Raw genomic sequence first — 12,195 nt, 5'->3', positions numbered from 1 at the left:
GTTGAAGGATTAACAGTCAGTCAGTCAGACTCTACATGTGTTGGTGATCCACATACTCTATGTGGTCCTGACTGGTGAGGTTAAAGCCTGTCAGTCTGTTTCCTGCTGCCCTTCATTCTCTATGTGTGTGTGTGTGTGAACATATGTACCGCCATCTCTGTGAGGACCTGTTGAGTTTTAAACCATCGTAGTGAGGACATTTCTGCATTATGAGGAAGGTCTTCACTACTTCAAAGGACTGTTTGAAGGATCAGAGTTGGTTGAAGCGTATGGAAGAAGTTAAAGTACTAATAGCTCACTATGAAAGTATTCCACTACAAGTAAAATTCCTGCATACAAACCATTATTAAAATAAAAGTGTATAATTGTAGTTAGAGTAGTAGTACTGCTGCATTAATGTGTATGTTGCATTTTTTTTAACTAACACTGTTGTTGATGACGCAGACATCGCGTGTGATTTCCTTCCTTTCCTTTCCTTCCTCCTGTTAGCACCGCTGTACGTCATACTTTGATATTTGATATTGATATATCCTTTGTGTGTGCTAGTAGAACTAACTTTTGTCAGGATCAGTGATTTTTAGACCTTCAGAGTGAGGACATTTTGGAAAGTGAGGACATTTTTGGCCAGTCATCACTTGGGATGGACATAATACTCATAGGCCTGTTTGAGGGTTCAGACTTGGTTTTAAGTTTGAGATTAGAATAAGGGTTAGTGTATGCATTACATGCATTTGTCCTCACAAAGATAGAAGTGCAAGTTTGTGTGTGTGTGTGTGTGTGTGTGTGTGTGTGTGTGTGTGTGTGTGTGTGTGTGTGTGTGTGTGTGTCGAGGACAACAGATGGAGTCTGCAGTTTCAGACAATGTGACCGTTGGAAAAAGTGAATGAGGGATTAAGACAGCGATAGTTTCAACCCGAAACACAAAGAGAACCGTCCTTGCCTTGCCTTTTATTTTGTCATGATTGACTTTCATATGTAAAAAACAGCATTTTTGTTTTGTACAACAGCAAAGTTCTTGTGGCATGGACAATTGATTTTCTTGTAATGTTCAAAAAATGTCTTTCATTTAGGATTTTCTCTTGGATTTTCACAACTGAAACACCACGAACAGAATGTTACGTTTATATGATTTTATTGTGTGTAAATGTAAAATGTAAAATGTATTTGTACGTTTCATTGATGATTTCTGTAAAACATTTCAATTACAAATGAATTCAAGTGTTTTTTTTTTAGAGAAAGGCCTGAACTAAGTACAACAAAACTGTGATAAATTCCCATGAATACCTCCCACAAAGTGGATTTAGCATGAAGCCCATTTATGCTGCAATGACATTGATTAATGACACAAATACGTTCAGTTTCTGTGATGGAAGCATTAAATCATACACCACAAACATAATATACATAAGCTAACTGTTTAATCCTTTTACAACATGTAATTGAATCTCCTGTTTCAACATTAAACACAATTATAGCAAACCTCACAACAACCAGGAACCCTGAACTCAGGAACATAATTGTGTGTACACCCAGCAGCCTTCGCTCCAAGCATCGCAGACATGAAACATTAATCCTTCGCCAGTGTTGGGAGTCGATGAACCGGTGCTCACGTTTGATTGTTCAGTCATTTAACATTTGAGTTTCTGTTGGATGTGACCAGCCATCACTCTCATAACAGAGGGTAATAAAAACCCACTGCAGCTGCAGAGTGCAATGACATGAGTGAAAGCGTGAAACTGCAAATTTATTTTTTATTGTTCATTGGGGCGGGTGTTGCTCAGAGGTAGAGCGGGTCGTCCTCCAATCAGTAGATCGGTGGTTCGATAGCCCGGCAAGATACTGAACCCCAAATTGCCCCCTAAGGCTGTGAATGAGTTTGATTAGACTCCTCTGCTCCTCTGCCATCAGTGTACGAATGTGTGTGAATGGTGTAGACATGTAGTGAAAACCACCCTGAGTGTTTGAAAAGACTAGAAAAGGTCCATTCACCATCCAATAAATCATCATCCGTTTAACCTGTTGAGGGTTGAATGAGTCCCAGAATGGTGTTAAAAGCTCCATTTTGCATCCCATCAGAAACTCAGCAGACAGCAGGGAGAAAATATTTCCCTCGCTTCATGTCCACGTCGCCTTTTGGAAGATTTTACCATTTTCCTGAAGTCATTTATCAAAGTGGTTTTGAAGAGATGTCACCGCACCAAAAACTCTGCCCAGATCTGTCCGTGAGTGTTGGTGTGGGAGCTGTGTTTTTATAACCAGTCATTCAGGAGTCCAAGTGAGCTGAGGCTGAGGGCCAAGACAAACATCAGAGTGTCACAGACTAATCACCACCTGGTTGGACCCAGGGTGGTTTTATTGAAAGATTTAGGAGGCTTTCATATCAGGGATCCGAGTCCCCAAAGTCCACTTCGTCTGATTCAGCCTATCCAAAAAAATGACGGCCCTACACAATGAAACTGCATTGTGAATTATGTTTAAAGGGAATGTCATTTATTTATTTTTTTTGTAGATAAAGTTTCATCATGAATTTGTTTTGAATGAGTTTGCAGAAGTCCAGGTTGGAGGTCTAGGAGATGGTAATTTTTGGGCTTATTTGTGTTTCTTTCAATTTTATTCTCATTTTGAGGCACACCACAATGCTTTCTACTCACTTAATGTCATGGTTCGCTATGACAGCTGTATGATTTCCCTGCTACTCTTTGTTGTCAAGTGAGGATATCCTGACCGTTGCTCCATTCATCTCCATATCCTAATCCACCTGCCACCGACTGTTCACTAGCTTGTCTACTCAGCTGTCTCCAATTCACATTAGCCATGGTCATTCTCCTGCTGCCGCCATCTTGGACATCATTTTGTGGTCTCAAGTACATTTGTGTAGAAATTTTCCTTATTTTCTTCACCCTACACAACTTTCAAACAAATGTATTTCAATTGGAAGTATAGTTTATGCCTGCAACGTTGTTTATTTGCCAGTTGGGACGATATTATGCTACAAAAAGAATGTTTAGGCAACCAAAAAGGTTTGGGTTAAAATAACTACTTAAAATTAGGTTTAGGCAAGAAAATAAACATTAGGTTAAGGAAAACCATCAGGAATGCGTTACCTAAAATGAACACTTTGAACATGAGTCTCGTGGTTGAAAATCCTGCTGATGGACACATTCACCTCTATAAATAGTCTTTTTCAATATTTAATACTACATCGTTCCTGCTGTTCCATAGTCACATGGGTGTGTTTAATCTGTGTGTGCACCAGGAATAAGGATCCTAATTAACTTTCTATCAGCATTGTTTCCATGCTGAGTGACGTGAAACAATTTGTGTACACTAAAACAATGGATTTCATTTTGTAACTATTTCACGACCTCCTGGCTGGAACTAACTTCTGACAGAAGACATTACCTCATTAATTATTCAACACTCATTTATCAATTGCTTCTGCTGTTCTTGACAGGTCATTTGAATCCCATTTGTTGTAGATTAAAGAGTTTTGCTTCTTTCTCAGAGGTCACAGACTGATGCTGAACCGATCAAGGCCAGATGGTGAAGAATTGACAGTCAGATGATGAGCGGTGACACCGTATGTCGACGACGGAGATGTTTTACAGCTCGGCAGCACTCAAGGATGGAAATATTTCATGCCAGGACAGTTGTAGCTCAGTGGCTGAAGGCGGAGGCATGGGACGTCATAAAAAATAGGAATAACTAGAAGTACTTGCAGGAATACCTTTGGTTACAGAAAGCTTAACTTTTTTGCTAACTTTGTACTGGAACGTGGACGTTGGAGCTTTTTGAATGCAGTTCTTTGCAGATTTTTGGAGCCAACCTACAGTTAATCTGATTTGTCTACACAGGGCGTAGTATTACATATTGAGAATACTCATTGTAGGGAGATGGATGGGTCCAACAGCACAGAACTTTCAACCACAAGACGGGTATTGGACACCACATGTCCCAAAGTGAAGCTAACATTAATTTAGTTGCCTAAACCTAACCGTACAGAGTTATTCTAAGCCCACCCATGATGTTTTTCTAAACCTAAGTGGTTTTGTTGCCTGAACCTGACTTTCGTGTTATAGCGTAACATCGTCCGACTAAAGAAAAACATGGTCCGGGCACAAACGATACTTCCAATTGAAATAAATTTGATTGAAAGTCGTGGTGAGCGACACAAGTCAGTAGATTTCAATTTCGTGACTATTTCACGCTCTGCTGTGAGACTTTGTTGGTGTTAAATGAAGAGGAAGTTGTGATCCGGTGCGTTCGTGGACCGGCAGCAGCTCCCGTGTTTGTGTGAATATAAAGCAGGAGAGGACGGCTGAAGCTGCACTGCTTACAGAAAGGTTAGATGGGAAAAACCTGGAGAAAATGAGCTTTTTCCTCTTGACAGCGGGGACATGCTCCTTTCCCTCATTTCCTCACCAGCTCGGCTCCCCTCTCGCTCCATCACGTTGTCACGCTCGGCCCTCATCACTCGGCCTCGGCCCCCGTGGCCCTCCGCTGAACCGAGCGGCGGGCTCATTACAGCGGCAGGGGCCTGAGAGGACGGTGAGCTGATGTTTAGCAGCTGAATCACCTCCCCCCACCGCCTGCCTGGCGCTGGTTTCAGTCTGTCGAGGCGGAGAACATCATTCATCAGGAGCCGTCAGTCAGGAGAAGAGAGGCCACGGTCGTTAAACTTCCTGCAGCTCCACACTCTGCTGAGAGCTGCTGAAAACTGTAGTTATTGAGAGAAATCTGACAAATAGCTGAGGTGATGTGAGTAATGGAGACGGATGGTGAGACACAGTTTAACACCACAGTGTTTGCATTTTTGCCAGCGAGTCGGGATAAAGTTCCCTTTTAAACTGTTTTACGTAGCAAAGCCCAGTTTTTACCACACGTAAAAATACGTTCTATCAGACTAGAGCTGAGCGTTTACTCAATAACCTTCAGTTTATGTTAGAAAGTTAACAGTTATTTCAGCAGTGATTCATTTCGACTTGTCCTCGGGTTGGATTCTGGTGAAATCAGACAAAATCACACAGGTTCATTGCAGGTTGATTGAGTGGGATGGCCAACTAACAAACATAAGCAGCATCTTCTAGACTATTCAAGTAACATTGGGTCTTAATTTCATTCCTTGGAAAGAAAACCAACAGATTTTTGGGCTCAATTTATACACAAGGCCGCTGTAGCTCAGACGAGAAGCAGCAACAAAACAGCGGCGATAAAACAGAAAGGCTAATACGCTGACATCGACCGCAGAAGAAACGGCTTTGATCCCTACATTTCGGCACATCTGGACTACTGTACATTGACTTCTTCTCTTGCTGGGTGATAGCACATCTTCTCCAGGGATAAACTTGTTATTAAGGTATCAAACATCTGGACCTGCGGAATATAATTATTGAATAATTACATGGAATATCATAAAAAGATGTGTACAAGAAGGAGTTAATTAGAGGGCAGATTTGTATCAGCCTGATATCTGAGTCTGGCCTCGTGTTGACAGCAGCAGGACGGCCTGCAGAGGAGAAAGGCATGACTCGGGGCGGAAACACAAGATCTTAATATAGAATCTACTGACTCTGTCACTTTTACCCCCCAAAACGGAGAGAGGGAGCCTGCAGCACTGGGTTTCTGCACGCTTCACTGTTTATTAGATGAGCAGTGCTGCTTCTCAGCTGATACAGACGCTCTGGGTTCGGACTGATGTTCAGCTCACTGCGTGAGGGCTGTAATGAATTAGTGAAGACAGTCAGATAATTAGTTATCGTAGTGTGTTTTGAATATTTTTTATAAATATGTTTTGAGAGGTTTTATTTGTGTGTTTGGATTTTGTGTTAGCATCAGTGATGAGTTTACTGGACAGCCTGAAGAGGGTTTTTTGTGTCCTGGCAAAAAAATAGAAAAAGCAAACAAATTTTAAGAAAATGACATGGATGTGACACCCAACAGTGTCAAATGACAAATGGATGGTGTGTTCCAAATTTGCACCTTTTTTATTAAAAAATAAGCTCACCAATCTGCCAAAAAAGTGTTTTCTATTTTGGGTTCTCCTTCCTGTTCTGCTGCACATAATAAAACAGACAAAGAAATGGACATTATACACTACATAAAAAGAATAACATAATACTAACATATTTAAATCTAATTCTTCAGAGTCTCCGTACATGAACTGGTGCATACATTAAGTGTATTTAATCCAGTAGAAGACCGTGTAATGCAGATACAGAAAGTCAAACTGGGGCTGAAGATTCTCTTTCCCTGAACGTACTTATTCCGATAAAAAAAACCTATCTTGGCTCTTACATTTGTATATTAACATGAAATATCTTTGATTTAACATTCACAATAACAAAGTCATTTGACTTAGAGACATCACTCCAACAGCTAATGGTGTGTTCATGCCAGACACGAAACTAACTTTTCATGCGACGTGCTTGCACACAAAGTCAATGCGAAGATTTTTTTTTGCCCAAACCTCATTTATAAATATAAAAGAAACGTGGTTAAGGCACCAGCAATACTTTCATCTGAAATACATTAGTTGGAAAGTCGTTGTTGTCCCTGTACATAAATCACTAGATTTAAATTCTGTGCAACTAACTGCGGTTTACAAGACATTCAAGTTATTTGAAATCTTACATTTCAAAGTGTTTTCTGCAGTTCCTTCGTCTGTTGATCCACATGTAGACACCATATTGATTAAGAGCCAATCGTCACTAGTGAGTAATGAATCATGGGATAAGTTGGGCCTCGAAGGATCCATCAGTTCCAGGAAAAGAAATTTGCATTTCCGGGCTGCATTTGAAGGAGTCTTTGAAATGGGACAGCCTTGTCACTGCATCTGTGACGCATTCGGTCTTCAGATGCAGCCTCCGAAGGATGCCGCCACTGAATTGGGACACAGCTAATGACTTTGATACAAGGGAACAGGAAGTGCAAAAGCGCTGACTCATTTCCTGGTTTTTAGGACTCATATTCTCAATATTCTACACTGCAGCGGAGAAAATGGACAATTTCCCGATCAAGTGGTCTGGGTCACACAGTTGATCTGATTTAATTTCTGCATCTCGTCATCCAAAAAGTTATTGTAAAAACTTTTTTGGTGAGACAGAAAAATAGATTTTTTTTGCAATTACTTTCAGTCCATGTAAACAAAAGTTATTCCTGTACGAAGACACTAACATGGAAATCTCACGTCTCACACTCAGTCTGTCTGCAGGTGAGCGATGAGCGCCGATTGATTGACAGCTCTTTGAAAATGTGCATTATTAGAGACAGAGTGGAAAAAAATACCTTCAAAGACTCGCCGTGTGTGTGTGTGTGTGTGTGTGTGTGTGTTTCTAGCACTCTTCCAACCAAGTCCACCAGCCTTCAAATGTTTCACTCAGCCAGTTTTCTCTTTTTTCATTCATTCGTCGGGTGTAATTACTGTTGCGGTTGCTGGTCTTTAAGTGTGTGTGTGTGTGTGTGTGTGTGTGTGTGCACAGAGGGCGGTTATAATCACACAGTTTGTGTCTGTCAGAAACTTGTCAGTCATCAGTGAGCAGTGAGGTTCAGCTTTGTACTTAAAGGGAAATACCACTCAATTGAAAATGTCATTTGTAGCCTGTTATTCATCTGCTGTACACACACACACAGACACACACACACACACACACACGTCAGTCTGGTAACATGTGTTCCTCACTCGTCGGTCGGGTTGATCGTTCTCAGATTGCTGCGTGACATTTTGGACAGATGGAGGAGGGTGGAGGATGACTGTCGCTCACCTTCGTCCTCTTAATCCGAACCATGTGTTCTGGCCTGATCTGGCACTCACGTAACGTTACCACAGCATGGAAACTCCTTATCTCTGGGTTTGGTGTGTAAGTGGGTGTGATACGTGTAAGTGAGATTCACTTTGGTGAAAACAGTTAAGTACTGGTCACACAGATGGACACAACAGTCACGGGTCCTGTTTGTTGAGGTGGATCATTCTGAACAGTGGACCCCGCCACAGCCATGAGCATCAAGCCAAACCTATATGTGTCACATATATTCTGTACTTAAGTAACACCAATTGCATTGTAATTTCAACCCAAACATTGACTTATTTGTAATGTATCTTACATCCTTGAGTAACACAATTTTCGTAGTTATTTTATCACAAACATTGGCTTATTTTTAAGTTCTTTCCTTAAGTAACACTTTGTTTTAAAACCCAAACCACGATCCCTTCTTAAACCTAACCAAGTAGTTTTTGCCTAAAGATCACAGGGACACACTGATCGATTGTATTGGAAATCCATCGAAAAATGTACGAAAACGAACAGAACAACTCTTTGTATGATATCATGCACACACACACACACACACACACTGTTTCTGTTGGTGTAAATCATTATGTTTAATGAGGCACAAACATGTGACTGCTGATGGTAGGACTGAATACAGGATGTGCATGAATATGCTTCTTTTATACTTGTCAGGATTTTATTTATAACATTTTGCCTTCGCCAGTTTCTGCAACCAAAAGTTACTCGTAACTCCCGTCTCTGTGTCGCTCCCCAGAGGAGTTTGTGTCTTTCTGTACCCGCAAACAATGTGAATAAATAAGTTCATGTTTTGACTTCCCGCTGCATGCGGCGCAAATGGTTTCCCACAAATCAGCAGCAGACAGTAAAGGAGGAGTCGGAGGAGCGCAGCTCCTTCCTGTTTCATTTTCAGTGTTTAAAGCTCGTCCACTGACAACAAACGTCCAAATGTTGCTTCACAATAAAAGCCACGCTGTGTTTCAGTGGTTGAACACTTTTAAGGTGAAGTCGAATAGTCAGTCTATAGAGTAGATCAGAAAATGATTGCTAAACACACGTCTTTAGATTGTCATCCAGTGGAGGGATTTTTTGTGCACGTGTGTTGCTTTAATCCTCTTTTTGTCAATTTGTTCCCCAAGACTTAATTCCATTGCTTACTGTATTAATGATTGCATTTTAAATTTAAACACCAATGTATTGGGATCCTGCGGGACCTCAGACAAAAGCACCCGATTCCGCCTATGAAGTTTTAATAATATTCTAATAATATTCATCTATTTTCCTTTTGCACAAAATGCAAATTAACTGTAGAATAATCATTGTGTAATCTACATTTTTTCCCTTCCAATTACATTAATTGTATAACTAATCATGTTAACATTTGGCTGTGATGATTCTTTCTTCCAGTAGTATCTGTTCATTCAGTCAAGGACTGTTTATGTTAAATATGGTGGTTATCAGTATCATATTAAACTCTACCTCGTTCGTGTTTTTCCAGGGTGACTCTTCCCTGTCTGGGATTTGAACCAGCAAACTTCTGACCTCGTCTCCCCTCCCTCTCTGTATTTGACAGATGTCTGAAGCCAAATTACAGCAGTTCAGGCCGACAGTGGGGCAGCGTGACGGAGCCGACGGTGTCGAATGTCCTGTCAAAACCGCTCAGTCGCCTCTTTCATCACAGCTCACTCACCCTTTTCTCAGCAGAAGATGACGAAGAGGAGGAAGACGAGTGGTGATGAAGTGATCCTGAACTTTCGACGGGTTGATAAACTGACATTTTTCTTCCTTTCATCATTTTGTTTCTTCACTCAGCTGATCTCATCTCCCCCGTCTGGACGACCTCAGAGGTAATCGTGTTTACATGGGGGTTAATGACGCCGTGCTATTAAACCTCATTACCTTCCATCCTATTATACATGTGATCCGATGTTCCTCCGCGCCGCTGCACATTAACATATCCACTCACTCGCGCTCCACTGACTAATACGTTTCGGCTTAATTAAACTCGTTTGCATGTGGTGAAAATCCCATCATGCAGCATAATGAAATGAGTGTGATCGCAGGTTGTCAAGGTGTTTGTGCAACGGCGGGTATATTTAGCCGCGCCGCCTCCGGGTGACAACGTACGGCATCGTAGCATGATCCGAGACCCGGTGCACTGTACTGCTAGGGGTCACGTCGGAGGTCACGTACAGACGACGCCTGTCTACTGACTGTCAGACATGCACCTGGTCAACATGCGATGTCTTTTATCAAGGATCAGTATACTGAAGTTAAATTTTTTTGTTTATTTAATCATTTTTACATCAAATTCTGCCTTTAACAGTTATATTTTCTTTTTTTTGAAATGTGTGTGACCATACAAGCAGTGAAAAATGCAACTAAAGTACCTTGGTTACAGAGAGCCCCACTGGATGTCAATCATTTGTGGAATGTGACGATGTTATCTCTGTCTAAGCAGCCTAATCCTTGCAGCATTCAGAGTTCTTAAAGTCTTACATTTGGAGAGAAAAAACAAACCAATATGACGCCGGCCAAAAGCCCAGATGGGCAACAACCCAAACCCAAATTGCCAATAACCAAGATGGCGAAGGTTAAAACCAAGATGGCCATGCCCTAAAACTAAGACGACGACAGCCAAAAACCAAGATGGAGATGGCTTAAAGCTAAGACAATGATGGACAAAAACCAAGATGGTAAACGCCAAAAACCAAGATAGCAACCGCCAAAAACCAAGATGGTAACCGCCAAAAACCAAGATAGCAACTGCCAAAAACCAAGATGGTAACCGCCAAAAACCAAGATAGCAACCGCCAAAAACCATGATTGCGATGGCGAAAAAAATGCTCCTAAATGACAGTCCAAAATCGTTGACCCTCATAAGTGAGGACATATTCTTTCACAAAAAGCGTGTTGAGGATGCGGTTCCAGTTTAAAGGTTACATGTTCTATATGTAAAACACACTCATGTTCATGCATACTTCATGGTTCGTCTTCTCCTGATTGCTCATCAGCGTGATCCAGCTCGCCACGTCCCTCACCGTCATTCATAACCTCAACATGCACAAAAAGGCTTTGTTGTTTCAAAAATCCTCCATTTGTTTTGAATGAACATGTTTCTGGTCCACACAGTGAGGCGGTGACAGCTTCTTTTTTCTTCTTCTCCCCCAGCATGAGCATGACTTCCCCCTCTGAGTGTTTCCTGATGGACGACTCTGAGCAGCGTGACCGATTGATTGGAGGCTGCAGCCAACATGTCGCCCGTGTGCCGAGCTGCAGAGACGATCAGCCTGAAGCAGCAGCTCAGAGCTAAATTTCAACTTTGTCCTTGGGGAGAAAGTTCTACCCAACTCGTCCGACGGAGAACTATCTCCCTGTGAAATAGAGCTGCTTCCTGTCAGTTTAAGAAGGACACACGTCAGCAGATTGAAATGACTCCAGCACTGAATTATGGGTCAGATTCTCTCAGCTAGTTCTTGAGAACTCTTCTCATTGCTTTTCATACAGTTGGTTGGGTTATAATGGTGACACTGCGGCTCTCAAGAGGAGTTTAACAATTCTGTCAAAAATCCTTTGTATAAAATGTATTATTACTTTTATTATTACTTACATGCAGCACTGCTTGTCATTTCTCCGTCACGTCACTTCATCCATTTCCTCTTCTCCACTCTGATCAAAAGCCTGATGTGGTTTTCATTTAGCTTTTTATAAAACACACAAGAACAAATCGCATGCTTCTCCATATAGACTCAAATATTAGACCCATTTTTTGAAATCTTCAGAGGGATTTCCTGAATGATCCGCACACACAGGGCTGATTTGAGTGGTGTATTCTCTGTGAAAAATAAAGATCTTTCCTCACTTTAAATCCTCAAAGCAGCGAGGGAAAACATATTGATCTTGTAATTGGTCTTTTATTGAAAAAATTCTCATTGATAAATGATGCTGCTTCAGGCAGCCATTATTACTGCAAACCAGAAAGAGAAAATGACCTGCAGATTTTCAATGCATGGCAGTAGAAAATTGTGAGGCGGAGCATGAGAGGAATCAATCACTTCAAACGCTTTAAAAGAAATTAGAAAACTACAGTGAAGAAGCACATTAGAGAAATGAGTTCTGGTAAGTGAACGTCAACAGATCAATAAGGGTGTCACATGGATGGACAGCAGACACGAAGATCATACAGCAGAAATGATGTCTGTGTGAAAATTTAAAGGACGAGTTCACCCAAATGACAAGAAATGGATGAATAAAAAGTGATTTCTGGCTCCTTCCAATGGATGGAAATTTTGTTTGGCAGGATGTAGGTGACAAAAAGAGGTAGGAGAAGACAGGACATAGGTGATGAAGTTAAGACGTAGATTAATCTAAAATGAAACTATCTTCAGAGCTAAATTTCATCAGAAATAAG

At 41.2% G+C, this 12,195-nt stretch overlaps 1 protein-coding gene across 1 annotated transcript in view; it reads left to right on the top strand.

Moving 5' to 3' along the window:
• LOC311025150 (atrial natriuretic peptide receptor 1-like) overlaps positions 1-1,696 on the top strand; it is a 120,664-nt gene extending 118,968 nt beyond the window's left edge. The window contains exon 23 of the transcript XR_014598365.1: positions 1,681-1,696. The gene's annotated coding sequence lies outside the window, so the exon portion shown is untranslated. The remainder of the gene's footprint in view (positions 1-1,680) is intronic.
• The last annotated feature ends 10,499 nt before the right edge of the window (positions 1,697-12,195 follow it).

This window comes from Eutrigla gurnardus, assembly GCF_963514095.1.
Source record: "Eutrigla gurnardus genome assembly, chromosome: 14".
NCBI classification, from domain to species: domain Eukaryota; kingdom Metazoa; phylum Chordata; class Actinopteri; order Perciformes; family Triglidae; genus Eutrigla; species Eutrigla gurnardus.
This window is presented reverse-complemented; position numbering and strand designations above follow the sequence as displayed.